Below are 20,364 nucleotides of genomic sequence, written 5' to 3' on the forward strand. Positions count from 1 at the left end.
CACTTTATTGATGATACCTACATGTTTTATGCATACTTTATGTCATATTTATGCATTTTCCGGCACTAACCTATTAACGAGATGCCGAAGAGCCAGTTGTTGTTTTCTGCTGTTTTTGGTTTCAGAAATCCTTGTAAGGAAATATTCTCGAAATTGGACGAAATCAACGCCCAGGGGCCTATTTTCACACGAAGCTTCCAGAAGACCGAAGGAGTCACGAAGTGGGGCCACGGGGCGCCGCCACAGTAGGGCCGCGCGGGCATCCTTGTAAGGAAATATTCTCGGAATTGGACGAAATCAACGCCCAGGGGCCTATTTTCACACGAAGCTTCCAGAAGACCGAAGGAGTCACGAAGTGGGGCCACGGGGCGCCGCCACAGTAGGGCAGCGCGGCCTACAGGGGGCCCGCGCGGCCCTGCTGTGTGGGGCCCCCGTGACGCCTCTTGACCTGCCCTTCCGCCTACTTAAAGCCTTCGTCGCGAAACCCCCAGTACCGAGAGCCACGATACGTAAAACCTTCCAGAGACGCCACCGCCGCCAATCCCATCTCGGGGGATTCAGGATATCGCCTCCGGCACCCTGCCGGAGAGGGGAATCATCTCCCGGAGGACTCTTCACCGCCATGGTCGCCTCCGGAGTGATGAGTGAGTAGTTCACCCCTGGACTATGGGTCCATAGCAGTAGCTAGATGGTCGTCTTCTCCTAATTGTGCTTCATTGTTGGATCTTGTGAGCTGCCTAACATGATCAAGATCATCTATCTGTAATGCTATATGTTGTGTTTGTTGGGATCCGATGAATAGAGAATACTATGCTATGTTGATTATCAATCTATTATCTATGTGTTGTTTATGATCTTGCATGCTCTCCGTTATTAGTAGAGGCTCTGGCCAAGTTTTTTCTCTTAACTCCAAGAGGGAGTATTTATGCTCGATAGTGGGTTCATGCCTCCATTAAATCTGGGACAGTGACAGAAAGTTCTAAGGTTGTGGATGTGCTATTGCCACTAGGGATAAAACATCGATGCTATGTCTAAGGATGTAGTTGTTGATTACATTACGCACCATACTTAATGCAATTATCTATTGTTTGCAACTTAATACTGGAAGGGGTTCGGATGATAACCTGAAGGTGGACTTTTTAGGCATAGATGCATGCTGGATAGCGGTCTATGTACTTTGTCGTAATGCCCAATTAAATCTCACTATACTCATCATATCATGTATGTGCATGGTCATGCCCTCTTTATTTGTCAATTGCCCAACTGTAATTTGTTCACCCAACATGCTTATTCTTATCGGAGAGACGCCTCTAGTGAACTGTGGACCCCGGTCCATTCTTTTAATCGAATACAATCTACTGCAATACTTGTTCTACTGTTTTCTGCAAACAATCATCATCCACACTATATATCTAATCCTTTGTTACAGCAATCCGGTGAGATTGACAACCTCACTGTCACGTTGGGGCAAAGTAATTTGATTGTGTTGTGCAGGTTCCACGTTGGCGCCGGAATCCCTGGTGTTGCGCCGCACTACACTTCGCCGCCATCAACCTTCAACGTGCTTCTTGACTCCTACTGGTTCGATAAACCTTGGTTTCTAACTGAGAGAAACTTACTGCTGTACGCATCACACCTTCCACTTGGGGTTCCCAACGGTCGCGTGCTGTACGCGTGTCAAGCTAAATTTCTGGCGCCGTTGCCGGGGAGATCAAGACACGCTGCAAGGGGAGTCTCCACTTCCAATCTCTTTATTTTGTTTTTGTCTTGCTTTGTTTTATTTACTACTTTGTTTGCTGCACTAAAACAAAATACAAAAAAATTAGTTGCTAGTTTTACTTTACTTGCTATCTTATTTGCATTCTCCATATTAAAAAACACAAAAAAACTAGTTACTTGCATTTACCTTACTTATTTCATCATGTTTCCTCCTAATTTTACTTTAAAAGATATACCAATGGGACAAGGGTCTATAATTGGAAGAGATAATATAGAAGAATTTTTCACCCATGTTAGTATGCACGAAGATCTTAAAGATATACCCCTGGCACAAGCTGTCCCTACTTATGAAGATGCCTCTGCTTGTTTGGTACGCATGATGGAAGCTAGATTTATTAGTCTCAACCCCATGATACAACACATGTTTCTTACACTTTCTGATATGGATAGGGGAGAGAAGAGAGATTTTGTTTTAAAAGTCCTTGTTAGAGAATTTGCGGATATAGCTAAAGAAGCTAGAAAAGTTTTTATTAAGCATAAGAGGCTTGGTATGTTCACCGATTTTAAAAGAATACCTGAAAAGATGGATATGGATAGAATTAAGTACACTAATAATGTTAATGATGGTGGGGAGATTAAACACCAATACCTTGTAAGCTCCTAGCAATACATGAAGCTCTAGATGATAATTATGCTTGGCTTGTTCCGGAAAATTTGTTTGATGAGAGTAGCAAGCCCAAGATTAATGAAAAGGGAGCCTCTGAAACTTATGTATCCAAAATACAATGCATGGTTGAGAAAACTCCAAACCCCGCTGTAGATGCATCATCTCGTGATAATACTTGATACACACTTTCTGCGCCTAGCTGAAAGGCGTTAAAGAAAAGCGCTTGTGGGAGACAACCCATGATTTTATTACTGCACTTTTATTTTATATTTGATTCTTGGAAGTTGTTACTACTGTAGCAACCTCTCCTTATCTTAGTTTTGTTACATTGTTGTGCTAAGTAAAGTCTTTGATAGTAAGGTTCATACTAGATTTGGATTACTGCGCAGAAACAGATTTCTTTGCTGTCACGAATCTGGGCCTAATTCTATGTAGGTAACTCAGAAAATTATGCCAATTTACTTGAGTGATCCTCAGATATGTACGCAACTTTCATTCAATTTGAGAATTTTCATTTGATCAAGTCTGGTGCCTCAATAAAATTTGTCTTTACAGACTGTTCTGTTTTGACAGATTCTGCCTTTTATTTCGCATTGCCTGTTTTGCTATGCTTGATGGATTTTTCGATTCCATTAACTTTCAGTAGCTTTGTGAAATGTCCAGAAGTGTTAAGAATGATTATGTCACCTCTGAACATGTGAATTTTGATTATGCACTAACCCTCTAATGAGTTGTTTTGAGTTTGGTGTGGAGGAAGTTTTCAAAGATAGAGAGAGGAGGATGATACAATATGATCAAGGAGAGTGAAAGCTCTAAGCTTGGGGATGCCCCGGTGGTTCACCCCTGCATATTTCAAGAAGACTCAAGCGTCTAAGCTTGGGGATGCCCAAGGCATCCCCTTCTTCATCGACAACATTATCAGGTTCCTCTAGTGACACTATATTTTTATTCCATCATATCTTATGTACTTTGCTTGGAGCGTCGGTTTGTTTTTGTTTTTGTTTTGTTTGAATAAAATGGATCCTAGCACTCATTGTGTGGGAGAGAGACACGCTCCGCTGTTGCATATGGGCAAATATGTCCTTAGGCTTTACTCATAATATTCATGGCGAAGGTTGAATCTTCTTCGTTAAATTGTTATATGGTTGGAAACGGGAAATGCTACATGTAGTAATTGGTAGAATGTCTTGAATAATTTGATACTTGGTAATTGTTGTGCTCATGTTTAAGCTCTTGCATCATATACTTTGCACCTATTAATGAAGAAATACATAGAGCTAGCTAAAATTTGGTTTGCATAATTGGTCTCTCTAAGGTCTAGATAATTTCTAGTAAGAGTTTGAACAACAAGGAAGACGGTGTAGAGTCTTATAATGTTTACAATATGTCTTTTATGTGAGTTTTGCTGCACCGCTTCATACTTGTGTTGGTTTCAAATAGCCTTGCTAGCCTAAGCCTTGTATCGAGAGGGAATACTTCTCATGCATCCAAAATCCTTGAGCCAACCACTATGCCATTTGTGTCCACCATACCTACCTACTACATGGTATTTCTCCGCCATTCCAAAGTAAATTGCTTGAGTGCTACCTTTAAACAATTCAAAATTTATCACCTCTGATTTGTGTCAATGTTTTATAGATCATGAGGAAGTATGTGGTTTTTATCTTTCAATCTTGTTGGGCAACTTTCACCAATGGACTAGTGGCTTCATCCGCTTATCCAATAATTTTGCAAAAAGAGCTGGCAATGGGATTCCCAGACCCAAATTAATTAACAAAAATAGACACTCCTCCATGGTATGTGATTGTTGGACGGCACCCGAAGGATTCGGTTAGCCATCGCTTGAGAAAGCAAAGGTGGGGAGGAGTGTCATCTAAATAAAACTAAAATAAAAAGGCACTCCTTCATGGTATGAGATTGTTGGCAGGCATCCGAAGGATTCGGTTAGCCATAGTTTGTGAAAGAAAGGTTGGAAGGAGTGCCACCCAAAAATAAAAATAAAATGGGAGCCGCTCTTTGAAGGTTTGTCTGGCAAGGGGGTTAGAGTACCCGCTACCATTCGTTGACAACAACAAACACCTCTCAAAATTTTACTTTTATGCTCTCTATGTTTTCAAAACCAAAGCTCTAGCACAAATATAGCAATCAATGCTTCCCTCCACGAAGGGCCTTTCTTTTATTTATGTTGAGTCAGTTCACCTATTCTCTCCATCTCAAGAAGCAAACACTTGTTTGAAATGTGCATTGATTCCTACATACTTGCATATTGCACTTATTATATTACTTTACATTGACAATATCCATGAGATATACATGTTACAAGTTGAAAGCAACCGCTGAAACTTAATCTTCCTTTGTGTTGCTTCAATACCTTTACTTTGAAATTATTGCTTTATGAGTTAACTCTTATGCAAGACTTATTGATGCTTGTCTTGAAAGTACTATTCATGAAAAGTCTTTGCTATATGATTCATTTGTTTACTCATGTCATTTATATTGCTTGGATCGCTGCATTCATTACAAGTGCTTACAATAGTATGATCAAGGTTATGATGGCATGTCACTCCAGAAATTATCTTTGTTATCGTTTACCTACTCGGGACGAGCAGGAACTAAGCTTGGGATGCTGATACGTCTCCAACGTATCGATAATTTCTTATGTTCCATGCCACTTTATTGATGATACCTACATGTTTTATGCATACTTTATGTCATATTTATGCATTTTCCGGCACTAACCTATTAACGAGATGCCGAAGAGCCAGTGGCTGTTTTCTGCTGTTTTTGGTTTCAGAAATCCTAGTAAGGAAATATTCTCGGAATTGGACGAAATCAACGCCCAGGGGCCTATTTTCACACGAAGCTTCCAGAAGACCGAAGGAGTCACGAAGTGGGGCCACGGGGCACTGCCACAGTAGGGCGGCGCGGCCTACAGGGGGCCCGCGCGGCCCTGCTGTGTGGGGCCCCCGTGACGCCTCTTGACCTGCCCTTCCGCCTACTTAAAGCCTTCGTCGCGAAACCCCCAGTACCGAGAGCCACGATATGGAAAACCTTCTAGAGACGCCGCCGCCAATCCCATCTCGGGGGATTTAGGAGATCGCCTCCGGCACCCTGCCGGAGAGGGGAATCATCTCCCGGAGGACTCTTCACCGCCATGGTCGCCTCAGGAGTGATGAGTGAGTAGTTCAACCCTAGACTATGGGTCCATAGCAGTAGCTAGATGGTCGTCTTCTCCTAATTGTGCTTCATTGTTGGATCTTGTGAGCTGCCTAACATGATCAAGATCATCTATCTGTAATGCTATATGTTGTGTTTGTTGGGATCCGATGAATAGAAAATACTATGCTATGTTGATTATCAATCTATTATCTATGTGTTGTTTATGATCTTGCATGCTCTCCGTTATTAGTAGAGGCTCTGGCCAAGTTTTTGCTCTTAACTCCAAGAGGGAGTATTTATGCTCGATAGTGGGTTCATGCCTCCATTAAATCTGGGACAGTGATAGAAAGTTCTAAGGTTGTGGATGTGTTGTTGCCACTAGGGATAAAACATCGATGCTATGTCTAAGGATGTAGTTGTTGATTACATTACGCACCATACTTAATGCAATTGTCTGTTGTTTGCAACTTAATACTGGAAGGGGTTCGGATGATAACCTGAAGGTGGACTTTTTAGGCATAGATGCATGCTGGATAGCGGTCTATGTACTTTGTCGTAATGCCCAATTAAATCTCACTATACTCATCATATCATGTATGTGCATGGTCATTCCCTCTTTATTTCTCAATTGCCCAACTGTAATTTGTTCACCCAACATGCTTATTCTTATCGGAGAGACGCCTCTAAAGAACTGTGGACCTCGGTCCATTCTTTTAATCGAATACAATCTACTGCAATACTTGTTCTACTGTTTTCTGCAAACAATCATCATCCACACTATACATCTAATCCTTTGTTACAGCAAGCCGGTGAGATTGACAACCTCACTGTCACGTTGGGGCAAAGTAATTTGGTTGTGTTTTGCAGGTTCCACGTTGGCGCCGGAATCCCTGGTGTTGCGCCGCACTACACTTCGCCGCCATCAACCTTCAACGTGCTTCTTGACTCCTACTGGTTCGATAAACCTTGGTTTCTAACTGAGGGAAACTTACTGCTGTACGCATCACACCTTCCACTTGGGGTTCCCAACGGTCGCGTGCTGTACGCGTGTCACGCTGCATATGCCGCGCTGCTCCCCTGGCCCCACATCGCTGCTACCACGCGCACTGCTGCTGCTCGCCCGCATGCATACGATCTCATGCTGCTGCCCTGCGTTGCTGACTCTCTCTTCTGCTCTGCTTTGATTTTGCCAGTCTCAGATCTGCACAAGAGGTAGTACCGCTCTGCGGAGCGGTACTACCGGTTTGGGGCGTTTTCCAGCTATTTTCTGAGCAGTTCGCGCGCGAGCGGTAGTACCGCTCCGACAAGCGGTAGTACCGCTTTGGGCGCGGATATGACCATTTTTCAGCCCCAACAGCTATATTTCTGGGTCCCCTATATATACCTCTCTTCCACCTCCGACCAAACCAACCCTGCCCCTTCACTCTCTCACCTCCATTGTTGACCTTGGATTCTTTCTTCCTCCTCTTGATCCCCCCACTATTTGTTGCATATTTTTGGGGGAAATGAGAGAGGAGATCTAGATCTAGTGCTTCACCAATTGAATCCCTCTCTAAGTGAGGGGATCTTGCTAGATCTAGATCTTGGAGTTTCTTGGTGTTTCTCCTCACTTTGTTCTTCCTCCCTTATTCCCCCAATAGCTTCTTCTAGCTTTGTTGGAATTTGGGAGAGAAGAACTTGGGCATCCTAGTGGTGTTCTTAGCCATTGCATTAGGTGCATCGGTTTGTGCTCTCTCCGGGGTTTCGATCTCGTAGGGTGTGTGTGTTCTTCCTTAGTGGATCTTGGTGGTAGAGTTCCTTTTGTGGAGCATTGGAAAAGTTCCTTTTGTGGAGCATTGGAAGGGTTCCTTGGTGGGGCATTGGAAGGGTTCCTCGGTGGGGCTTTGGAAGGGTTCCTATTGTGGAGCATTGGAAGGGTTCGAATTGTGGAGCATTGGAAGGGTTCCTATTGTGGAGCATTGGAGATGTGCAGCTATGGAAGCTAGCTTGGTGATGTACTAGCTCCATAGGGTGTTGGGAGCATCCTTGTGTGTGGAGCTCGCCCCAACCTTGTGAAGGAATCACCGCCTCGACCGGTGCCTTAGTGGAAGAGGGAGAGCACCTCCGTGGAGCTCTCTCGAGGAAGAAGGTGAGGCCTTCCTTCGTGGTGTGGCCGTCTAGTCTCTTGTGTGAGACTAGCACCTCCTCAACGCAGACGTACTTCCTATTGTGGAAGGAACTACGGTAAACAAACCTCGCCTCGTCTCCACGCCCTCCAGTTGTCTCGCTCCATACTCTTACTGTCTTGTTGATTCCTTTACTTGTTGCACTTGTCCTAGTATCATTGTAGGAACACTACTATTGCTAAAGCTATCACCTTTACCTTATGTTGCGCTAAAATTGAAAAAGGCTAAAACTTGCCACACCGCCTATTCACCCCCCCTCTAGGTGACGTCATAGAACATTCAGCTCTCGTTGGTGACAGCCAACAAAACGTCGACTGGGCTAAGGTTGGCGATATAAAGGAGATGGAGACGAAGAAATGGCAATCTTTGATTAAGGCTGCCAAGCCCAACTCCAAGCCGATCCTTGCCTTCCTTGGCTGCAAGCCAACTCCTGCTCCCAGCTCATTGAAGCCGGAGGTCAAGTAGACCACCCTGTCTTTCTTATTTTTTCTTTTTCCTTTTGATGTTGTCGCCAAAGTAGTTTTGGCGACACCTATCTCACTAGTTCGATAGGGTATCCTCCTTTTGTAATGCCTTGTAAATACTTTGAGAATCAATGGAAATCTATTTTTCTTGATGATTGATGTCGAAACTTTTATTTTAAGTTGATATTTGATAATGACACTTCAACTCCTCGTCCCTCCGTTGTTTTTCCTGCTTCCTCCCACTCGAAGAAAACGCCTGTTGATAATGAGTTTGTTGAAGATTCTTCGAGTAGGGGTTCAACACAAGACTTGGAGGAACTTCGTCAACAGCTTCAGTATATGAAGAAGCAAACACTTATAATAATGGACCAATCTCGAAAATCATCCGAAAAGGAGAAAGTTGCAATTCAGCAGGCTCAAGAAGCTATAGCTGCCAAAGAAGCCGCTGTTGTTGAAGCTTCAAAGGCTGCCACCCGAGAGAATTTTATGCTCGAGTTGATGACTGAAGCAAGTTTGGATATGACAGGTATGTCTGGCAAACCGAAATTTCCTCTGTTTTTTCTCTGTTTCCTCCTTTGAAATTCTTATGCTGTCACCAACTAGGTTCCTTTCTAGACACTGCTGCCGAGGACCAACGGGTAGACACAAGGACAAATATCCTTGTTAATCTTTCACTTGACCATGGTTCTCTTTTCTGGGCTACTCCAGAACGCACCCGACAAATTGTCAGATTTCAGGACCGCGCTTGTCAAGTCCGCGAGTTCCTTGATTTTTGTACAAAAACCTTGTCGCTATTTTATAGTACCATGTTTCCTCGGAACAAAATACCGGGCACTCTTCCTGCTATGATGGAGAAATTTCGGGATGCCCCTCGTATCCATAATTTTGTGCGGGCTCAACTGTCTGCCGGGGCAAGATTCGTCATGATTATGATGCAGATCTGCTACCCGAAATTAGATCTGACGAAGATTGTCGCCAAGTGTCTGGCCAAGCAGTCAAAGCGAAAAAGGCACATTGATAAAATCAACGACACTGTAACTCCTGTAGCCGAAGAAATGATGGACGAACTTCTTCGGATGGACTCAGAATTCTTCGTCAAAGGTAGCTATGCTGAACATACGACTGGTGCTGCAGACAACAAAGGTGTAACCATAGATGATATATTAGGTAGCAACTGAGTTGTACTATATTACGGGAATTCATATATTTTTTCTGTGTCGAACTTATATTGATGATGAAGTTGTCTATATTGTAAAGTATAATCTATATTGTGAAGCCCCCGAGCCTTTGGCCAGAGCTCAAGCTATTTTTGCGTCTCGATGAATTTACTATTTTGCGAGAGTATATATATATGTTGCCACGGGTTATGAGCCCCCGAGCCTGTCGACGAAAAAAGATGTATGTCACCAATATCTTTTACTATATTGCAGCACCGCGAGCCCGCCTCATTAAAAACCTTTCAGCCCCACTCGGTGCCCTGAAAGGAAAAGAGTGCATCTGAAAACTCGCGGGTGTTTCAGTACATTGTATTTTTACAAGGAGGACTATATTTCGACACTAGGCGTAAAAACGCCTTAGCTGCGCCACGTTCCAGGGGTTTTTCTCGGGAACCCCCGTCTTCTTGTCCTTTATCCTGTACGCTCCTCCTTCGATTACTTCTGTGACGATGTAAGGGCCAAGCCATGGCGACTCGAGTTTTTCAGTGCTGTTTTGGTTGAGTCGTAGAACTAAGTCTCCAACCTGAAAGGATCTTGGCCGCAAGCGTCGACTGTGATAGTTTTTCAAGTCTTGCTGATACTTGGTGACTCGTGATAATACTTCATCTCGAGCTTCATCAAGTGTGTCGACATCGTCTTCTAATGCTTTTCTGGAAGCTTCTTCGTCGTATTCCGTGACTCTTGGAGAATCATGCTCTATTTCTATCGGCAGTACTGCCTCAGCTCAATGGACCAGAAAAAACGGAGTCTCCTGTGTCGCTGTATTTGGTGTTGTTCGAATACTCCACAATACACTCGGCAACTCTTCTGGCCAAGTATGTCGAGCTTTTTCCAATGGTCCTAACAGGCGCTTCTTGATACCGTTGCAGATGATACCATTGTCTTTCTCGACTTGACCATTAGTTTGCGGGTGCCCAACTGACGCGAAGTGCAATTTGATGCCTAGCTCTGCACAGTATGCCTTGAATTCCTTGGATGTAAAGTTACTGCCATTGTCCGTGACGATGCTATGAGGTACTCCAAACCGAAAGACAATGCTTTTCACGAACTTTATTGCTGACTGATGACCCACAAGTATAGGGGGTGTATCGTAGTATCTTCGATAAGTAAGAATGTCGATCCCAACGAGGAGCAGAAGGACAAGCAGTTTCGATGAAGGATTCACTGTAAATGCTCACAGACAAGTATTCAGGGGGTTTTGATGTAACAGATGAATAAAGTACGAGTAAGTAAAGTGCGAGAGTAACAATTGCAGCGAGTGGCCCAATCCTTTTTAGCACAAAGGACAAGCCGGTTTGTTTACTTATAATGACCAAACGTTCCTGAGGACACACGGGATTTTAGTCTAGTGCTTTCGCTACATACGGCTAATTAATCTTCATTGTTTTGATAAGTGTTGTGTGGGTGAACCTATGCTAATGTACCGCCCTTCCTAGGACTAATACATACTTGTGATTATACCCCTTGCAAGCATCCGCAACTACAAGAAAATTAAGATAAATCTAACCACAGCCTTAAACTCTGAGATCCTGCTATCCCTCCTGCATCGATATACCAACGGGGGCTCAGGTTTCTGTCACTCCGGCAATCCCGCAATTGGCAAACGAGTACAAGATGCATTCCCCTAGGCCCATAAAGGTGAAGTGTCGTGTAGTCGACGTTGACACGACACCACTAGAAGAATAAAACCACAACTTAAATATCATAACATTGAATATTACTCAACCATACTTCACTACTAACATTTAGACTTCACCCATGTCCTCAAGAACTAAACGAACTACTCACGAGACATCATATGGAACATGATCAGAGGTGATATGATGATGAATAATAATCTGAACATAAACCTTGGTTCAACGGTTTCACTCAATAGCATCAATAACAAGTAGAAATCAACACCGGGAGAGTTTCCCCTATCAAACAATCAAGATCAAACCCAAATTGCTACAGAGGTGACGATGTGCAGCGGGGGAGACGGCGGTGATGATGATGAAGATGATGATGATGGTGATGGAGATGATGTCCAACTTGATGGCGGTGACGATGGCGTCGATTTCCCCCTCCGGGAGGGAATTTCCCCGGCGGATCTCAGCCTGCCGGAGAGCTCTTTTCTCTCTGGTGTTCTCCGCCTCGCAGAGGCGGCTGTGACTCTTCGCGACCTATCCCATGGAGCTTAGGTTTTCGGGACGAAGACGTTCGCGAAGAAAAGGAGGCGAGAGGGGGCTGTGGGCCCCCTCCTCACAGGGCGGCGCGGCCAGGCCTTGGGCCGCGCCGGCCTATGAGCTGGGCCCACCTCGGGTCCCCTCGGCTCCCCCTTCTGGCTCCCTTCGTCCTCTGGAAAAATAGGATTTTTCATATAATTTCCGTCAACTGTTGATCTTCCGAAATATTGCATTCTGACGGCGCTTTTTCCAGCAGAATCCTGACTCCGGTGCGCGATCCTCCAATAATCATGAATCATGCAAAATAGATGAAATAACATAAGTATCATCTCCAAATATGAAATATATCAATGAATAACAGCAAATTATGATATAAAATAGTGATGCAAATTGGACGTATCAACTCCCCCCAAGCTTAGACTTCGCTTGTCCCCAAGCGAAACTGAACTCGGTAAACAGGACCACATGTTTATGGAGTGAAGAGTCGATAAATAAAATACGGACAAGAAGCATCATATTCATTCACACAAGGCATTCTAGTAAACAACTTCCTCATATAATTCAACTTGAAACAAGTATAAGGTAATCACAAATAAAAGTGCATAAGAAATCTTAGTTGGTGATGGCAAACTTCGTTCTTGGTCAAAGAACAGTTAACAGGTTATACTTATCTATCGAGCAGCGCTCTTATGTTAAAGTTTATATGGCACAACTTGCATACTCAATCATAATAATCTCCTCATGATCATTGATAACTTGCAAAGCTATATTCATTCAGATAAAACTTGTACTAAACAAGGAAGAATAAAAGACATGATGAGGTAAATCACAATATAGTAGTTTGATCACAACAACTCAAATGCTTGCTTAAGATGGAGGGAAATAGGTTTACTGACTCAACATAAAGTAAAAGACAGGCCCTTCGCAGAGGGAAGCAGGGACCAAATCATGTGCTAGAGCTTTTTCAGTTTTGAAATCATATAAAGAGAATGAAAGTAACATTTTTGAGAGGTGTTTGTTGTTGTCAACGACTGGTAGCGGGTACTCTAACCCCCTTGCCAGACAAACCTTCAAAGAGCGGCTCCCATTTTATTTTTGTTTTTGTGTGGCACTCCTTCCAACCTTTCTTTCACAATCCATGGCTAACCGAATCCTCGGGTGCCTGCCAACAATCTCATACCATGAAGGAGTGCCCTTTTATTTTAGTTTTATTATGATGACACTCCCCCCAACCTTTGCTTACATAAGCCATGGCTAACCGAATCCTTCGGGTGCCGTCCATCAATCACATACCATGGAGGAGTGTCGATTTAGGTTAATTAATTTGGGACTGGGAATCCCATTGCCAGCTCTTTTTGCAAAATTATTGGATAAGCGGATGAAGCCACTAGTCCATTGGTGAAAGTTGCCCAACAAGATTGAAAGATAAAACACCACATACTTCCTCATGAGCTATAAAACATTGACACAAATAAGAGATAGTAAATTTTGAATTGTTTAAAGGTAGCACACGAAGTATTTACTTGGAATGGCAGGAAATACCATGTAGTAGGTAGTTATGGTGGACACAAATGACATAGGTTTGGGTTAAGGTTTGGATGCACGAGAAGTATTCCCTCTCGATCAGGTCTTTGGCTAGCAAGGTTAATTAGCAAGCATAAGAGTCGAGGGAAACAAATATACATGTGATAGAAACAATCATGCATCTTCCTTGCAAGCACAAATAATTTTAACTTCAGAATAATAAGCTATGAGCTAACAAGAAAGGAAGATAATGAAACAACTACACGTGTTTCTCTTTTCTACTTAAACCTCAAAGTGTTGTTGCTATTGACCAATGCTAAGTTTGCCAAAACCAAATAGATTTATTCAATGCTCCCAAAGTGATACCAATACTAATAACAAGATCAATCATATAATAAGGATTGCAAACTAAAATAAGATGTGCAATATGTAAATGATAAGACTTCTCATTAATATTCCATAACGATAACTCACACCAAGGGATACATAGACAACCAACTAAAGGAGAGATACTTCCACACTGCAACCCATCTTATATGATAACTTCCCTACTCATGATATGACACTACTTGACAGTAAAAAGTAAAAGGTAGTGATGATGTGATACCGCGGCACTCCCCCAAGCTTGGAACAAACCAAGGGGATGCCAATACCGATGATGAATTACTCCTTCGGCGATGGTGGTGATGAATTCCCATCATCAGACTTCCAAGGAAGAGGCTCTCCATCAACAAACGACATCTTGGTCTCGGGAATCCTGAAACTAGCAGCATAGCTTATGTGTTTAAACCTGTTTTCATACTCACAGTTCTGATTCTGAACGTCATAGAGTTGAGCTTGGAGTTTATTGGTGGTGTAGTGAAGTGAGAGGATGTCGCCCCATAGCTTTGCAGTCTCCTTCTCGTGTGCATCAATAAGTTCAGACACAATCTTGTGGAAGATGTCCACCTCACGCTCAGCCATCTTCTTGTATTTGAAGACCTCTTGTTCTAGCTTCTCCATCCTGTGTTCCAAGCTTCCTTCTCCTTTAGGACCCTGGACATCCTTGATCTGCAGTTCTCCATCAACGAGCAGCAACTCCTTGGGGTGCATCCTCAGCTCCTCCTTGTACAAGTTGTCAACGTCCTTGCAGGAGCTGTCCATCGGAGTTTCCGACGAAGACATGATGGCTCTAGATACGAAGCAAATCCTGGCAGAAATAGCTCGAAACAAAACACGTCGAGAAAACAATATACGGACCTCTAGGGGTCCGGGGAATTATATAGCAAGAATTTGTATGTCATAAGGAAAGTACCAGGTCGAACCAGAGTCGGAGAGGGGTGACGAGGCGGCCAGCTCATAGGGCGGCGCGGCCTGGCTGGGGCCCGTGCCGGCCTATGGGGGCACGCCCTCGTGCGTCTCCTCCACTCCGTTTCGATCTCGTAATTTTTCATATTTTCCAAAAATACCAAAAACATTGCTCGGAAAGTAAATTGCGAACTTTTTATTACTAGTACTGTTACCTATTCAAAGTCGAGTTCTGGCGGACTGTCAATTTGACCTTTGATGAAAGCCTCCGGTGTTTCCACTCGAATAACATCAACATCTACATTGTAAGAATCACCTGAGATATAATGCTTGAGTCTTTGTCCATTCACCACTTGTGTGGCATTGCCTTGGAGAGAGCTAATTTTAATTGCTCCTGAATGATACACCTCCTCAACAACATATGGTCCTTCCCATTTCGAGAGTAATTTCCCTGCAAAGAATCTGAGACGAGACCGATACAATAGGACTTTATCCCCAATATTAAATTCTCTTTTGATAATCCTTCTATCATGCCATTTTTTAACTTTCTCTTTAAAGAGTTTAGCATTTTCATAAGCTTCACTTCTCCATTCATCTAGAGAACTCAATTGCAGCAACCTCTTATTACCAGCTAGTTTAGGATCTTTATTTAATTCTCTAACAGCCCAATAAGCTTTGTGCTCTAGTTCTAAAGGTAAATGACAAGCTTTTCCATAAACCATTTTATAAGGTGACATTCCCATGGGGTTTTTATAAGCAGTTCTATTAGCCCATAGTGCTTCCTTCAATTTACTAGCCCAATTCTTTCTAGTTTTATTAACAGTCTTTTGCAAGATAGATTTAATTTCTCTATTTGATAGTTCTACTTGCCCACTAGTTTGAGGATGATAAGCGGAAGCAATTCTATGATTAATACCATATTTAGCAAGAGTTTTTCTAAAACTGCCATGAATAAAATGAGAACCTCCATCAGTCATAATATATCTAGGAACTCCAAATCTAGGAAAAATAATATCTAAAAGCATCTTTAAAGAGGTCTCACCATCAGCACTTTTTGTAGGTATGGCTTCCACCCATTTAGTAACATAATCAACAACAACAAGTATATGAGTGTTACCTTCTGAAGAGGGAAAATATCCCATGAAGTCAAATCCCCAACAATCAAACGGTTCAATAACAAGAGTATAATTCATAGGCATTTCATTGCGTCTGGAGATATTACCAACCCTTTGACATTCATCGCAAGATAAAATAAACTTCCTTGCATCTTTGAAGAGAGTTGGCCAATAAAAACCTAATTGTAGAACCTTTTGCGCGGTTCTATCTCCGGCGTGATGTCCTCCATAAGCACTACCATGGCATTTACTCAATATCTCTTGTTGTTCATATTCGGGAACACATCTTCGCAGAATACCATCCACTCCTTCTTTATATAAGTGTGGGTCATCCCAAAAATACTGCCTCAAGTCATAAAAGAATTTCCTCCTTTGCTGAGATGAAAAGGTTGGAGGCAAGTACTTGGAAACAATAAAGTTAGCATAATCAGCATACCAAGGACTATCTCGCGAGCTCACCTTTATTACCGCCAATTGTTCATTTGGACAACTATCATTAACAGGAACAGGGTCATAAGCAATATTTTCCAATCTAGACAAGTTATCAACAACAGGATTATCAGCACCTTTCCTATCTACAATATGTAAATCAAATTCTTGCAACAGAAGTACCCATCTAATAAGCCTTGGCTTAGCATCTTTCTTTTGCATAAGGTATCTGATTGCAGCATGATCAGTATGTATAGTAACTTTTGAATCAACAATATAAGATCTAAACTTATCACAAGCAAAGACTACAGCTAACAATTCTTTTTCAGTAGTAGCATAATTTCTTTGAGAAGCATCAAGGGTTTTACTAGCATAATGAATAACATTCAATTTTTTATTTACTCGCTGTCCAAGAACAGCGCCTACAGCAAAATCACTAGCATCACACATAATTTCAAAAGGTAAGTTCCAATCAGGAGGTTCAACTATAGGAGCAGTTGTTAAGGCTTTCTTTAGAGTTTCAAAAGCTTCCTTACAATCATCATCAAAAACAAAAGGTACATCTTTTTGAAGAAGATTAGTAAGAGGCTTTGAAATCTTGGAGAAGTCTTTAATAAACCTCCTATAAAATCCAGCATGACCGAACACTACGAATACCTTTAACATCCCTAGGATAGGGCATCTTCTCAATTGCTTCAACTTTAGCTCTATCAACTTCAATACCTCTCTCAGAAATTTTATGTCCCAATACAATTCCTTCATTAACCATAAAGTGGCATTTCTCCCAATTAAGAACAAGGTTAGTTTCTTCACATCTCTGCAAAACTTTATCAAGGTTCCGCAAGCAATTATCAAAAGAATTCCCATAGACAGAAAAATCATCCATGAATACCTCTACAATACTTTCGCAAAAGCCATGAAAAATAGCAGACATGCATCTTTGAAAAGTAGCAGGAGCATTACATAAACCAAAAGGCATACGTCTATAAGCATAAGTTCCATAGGGACAAGTGAAAGTGGTTTTCTCTTGATCTTTAGTTTTAACAGCAATTTGTGAAAACCCAGAATAACCATCAAGAAAGCAAAAGTGAGTATTTTTAGACAACCTTTCTAACATTTGATCAATAAAAGGCAAAGGGTAATGATCTTTCTTAGTAACTTTATTAACTTTTCGATAATCAATGCACATTCTATACCCTACAACTACTCTTTGAGGTATGAGCTCATCATTATCATTAGGCACAACAGTCATTCCTCCTTTCTTAGGAACACAATGCACAGGACTAACCCATCTACTATCGGCAATAGGATATATAATACAAGCTTCAAGAAGTCTTAATACCTCATTTCTTACCACATCCTTCATCTTAGGAATTAGACGATGCTGAGGTTCAACAACAGGCTTCGCATCATCTTCCATATTAATGGCATGTTGGCAAATAGAGGGAGAAATCCCCTTCAAGTCATCAAGAGTATAGCCAATAGCACCTCGGTGTTTCTTCAATATTTCCAATAACCTTTCTTCTTTAAACTCTGTAAGTTTAGAACTAATAATAACAGGATATATTTTCTTATCATCAATATGAGCATATTTAAGATTATCAGGCAATGGTTTTAAATCAAAGACAGGATCTTCCTTTGGTGGTGGTGTTGTACCCAGATCTTCTACCGGTAAATCATGCTTAAGAATAGGTTGACGAAGGAAAAATTCATCAAGCTCATCTCTTTCTTCCCTAAAAACTTCACTCTCACTATTCTCCAAATGTTGCTGCAAAGGATTATTAGGAGAAAGAGCAATAGATGCACACTGTTCAACTCTAAAATCATTATTAGGCAAATCAGCTTTATAAGGAGTTTTGGTAAATTTAGAGAAGTTAAACTCATAAGATTCATCAGCAAATTTAGTCAAAATTTTCTCTTTCTTGCAATCTATAATAGCTCCACAAGTATTTAGAAAAGGTCTACCAAAAATGATACGACAATATTTACTAGCAGCAGAACCAAGTACCAAAAAGTCAGCAGGATATTTAATCTTACCGCATTGAACTTCCACATCTCGAACAATACCAATTGGAGAGATAGTTTCTCTATTAGCCAGCCGAATAACCACATCAATATCTTCAAGTTCACAAGAACCAATTTCGTGCATAATCTCCGTGTAAAGCTCATAAGGAATAGCACTAATACTTGCACCAATATCACATAAACCATAATAACAATGATCTCCAATTCTAACAGATAACATATGAACACTAGCTTTCTTAGACTTATTAGGATGTGAAACAATATTAGAAGCATCTTCACAGAAAATAATATGACCATCCTCCACATTTTCAGTCACAAGATCTTTAACTATTGCAACAGCAGGTTCAACTTTTATTTGTTCTTCAGGTTCTATAGGTTTCTTTTCACTTTTATGAACCGCACTATTTATAACAGAGTACTCCTTCATTTTAGCAGGGAAAGGAGTTTTTTCAATATAAGCTTCAGGAATAACATGATCAACAGTTTCAACTACAACACATTTATTAATAGATGAATCAATTTTATCTTTATACGGTTCATGATACTTATCAAAATTCTTCTTAGGCAATTCATAATGAGAGGCAAAAGCTTTATAAAGATTTGCAGCAACTCGAGAATCGAGACCATAAGTAGCACTCATATTACGAAATTTATCAGTATCCATAAAAGCTTCAATGCATTTATAATCATAATTTATACCTGATTCTCTATCCTTGTCGTTCTCCCATCCTTCAGTATTTTCCTGGATCCGATTAAGAAGGTCCCTTTTAAACTCTTCTTTGTTGCGCGTAAATGATCCAGAACAAGAAGTATCCAGCAAGGTCTTGTCTTCAAAAGAAAGTCTTGCATAGAAATTATCAATAATAACATTACCAGGAAGCTCATGAATGGGGCATTTGAGCATTAAAGACTTCAATCTCCCCCACGCTTGGGCAATACTCTCTCCATCATGAGGCCAAAAATTATATATGCGGTTCCGATCCTTGTGAATTTCACTTGGAGGATAGAACTTAGAATAAAACCGGGGCACAATATCATTCCATTCAAGAGAATCCCCATTATCCAGTAATTTATACCAATGCGCCGCTTTACCAGACAGCGATATACATAATAGTTTCTTCCTCACTTCATCCATAGCAATACCAATAGCGCTTCACTCCCCGGCAACGGCGCCAGAAAATAGTCTTGATGACCCACAAGTATAGGGGGTGTATCGTAGTATCTTCGATAAGTAAGAATGTCGATCCCAACGAGGAGCAGAAGGTGTTGACAAGCAGTTTCGATGAAGGATTCACTGTAAATGCTCACAGACAAGTATTAAGGGGGTTTTGATGTAACAGATGAATAAAGTACGAGTAAGTAAAGTGCGAGAGTAACAATTGCAGCGAGTGGCCCAATCCTTTTTAGCACAAAGGACAAGCCGGTTTGTTTACTTATAATGACCAAACGTTCCTGGGGACACACGGGATTTTAGTCTAGTGCTTTCGCTACATACGGCTAATTAATCTTCATTGTTTTGATAAGTGTTGTGTGGGTGAACCTATGCTAATGTACCGCCCTTCCTAGGACTAATACATACTTGTGATTATACCCCTTGCAAGCATCCGCAACTACAAGAAAGTAATTAAGATAAATCTAACCACAGCCTTAAACTCTGAGATCGTGCTATCCCTCCTGCATCGATATACCAACGGGGGCTCAGGTTTCTGTCACTCTGGCAACCCCGCAATTGGCAAACGAGTACAAGATGCATTCCCCTCGGCCCATAAAGGTGAAGTGTCGTGTAGTCGACGTTCACACGACACCACTAGAAGAATAACACCACAACTTAAATATCATAACATTGAATATTACTCAATCATACTTCACTACTAACATTTAGACTTCACCCATGTCCTCAAGAACTAAACGAACTACTCACGAGACATCATATGGAACATGATCAGAGGTGATATGATGATGAATAACAATCTGAACATAAACCTTGGTTCAACGGTTTCACTCAATAGCATCAATAACAAGTAGAAATCAACACCGGGAGAGTTTCCCCTATCAAACAATCAAGATCAAACCCAAATTGCTACAGCGGTGACGATGTGCAGCGGTGGAGACGGCGGTGATGATGATGAAGATGATGATGATGGAGATGATGTCCAACTTGATGGCGGTGACGATGGCGTCGATTTCCCCCTCCGGGAGGGAATTTCCACGACGGATCTCAGCCTGCCGGAGAGCTCTTTTCTCTCTGGTGTTCTCCGCCTCGCAGAGGCGGCTGTGACTCTTCACGACCTATCCCCTGGAGCTTAGGTTTTCGGGACGAAGACGTTCGCGAAGAAAAGGAGGCGAGAGGGGGCTGTGGGCCCCCTCCTCACAGGGCGGCACGGCCAGGCCTTGGGCCGCGCCGGCCTATGAGCTGGGCCCACCTCGG

This window comes from Lolium perenne, chromosome 5 (assembly GCF_019359855.2).
Source record: "Lolium perenne isolate Kyuss_39 chromosome 5, Kyuss_2.0, whole genome shotgun sequence".
Taxonomy (NCBI): Eukaryota; Viridiplantae; Streptophyta; class Magnoliopsida; order Poales; family Poaceae; genus Lolium; species Lolium perenne.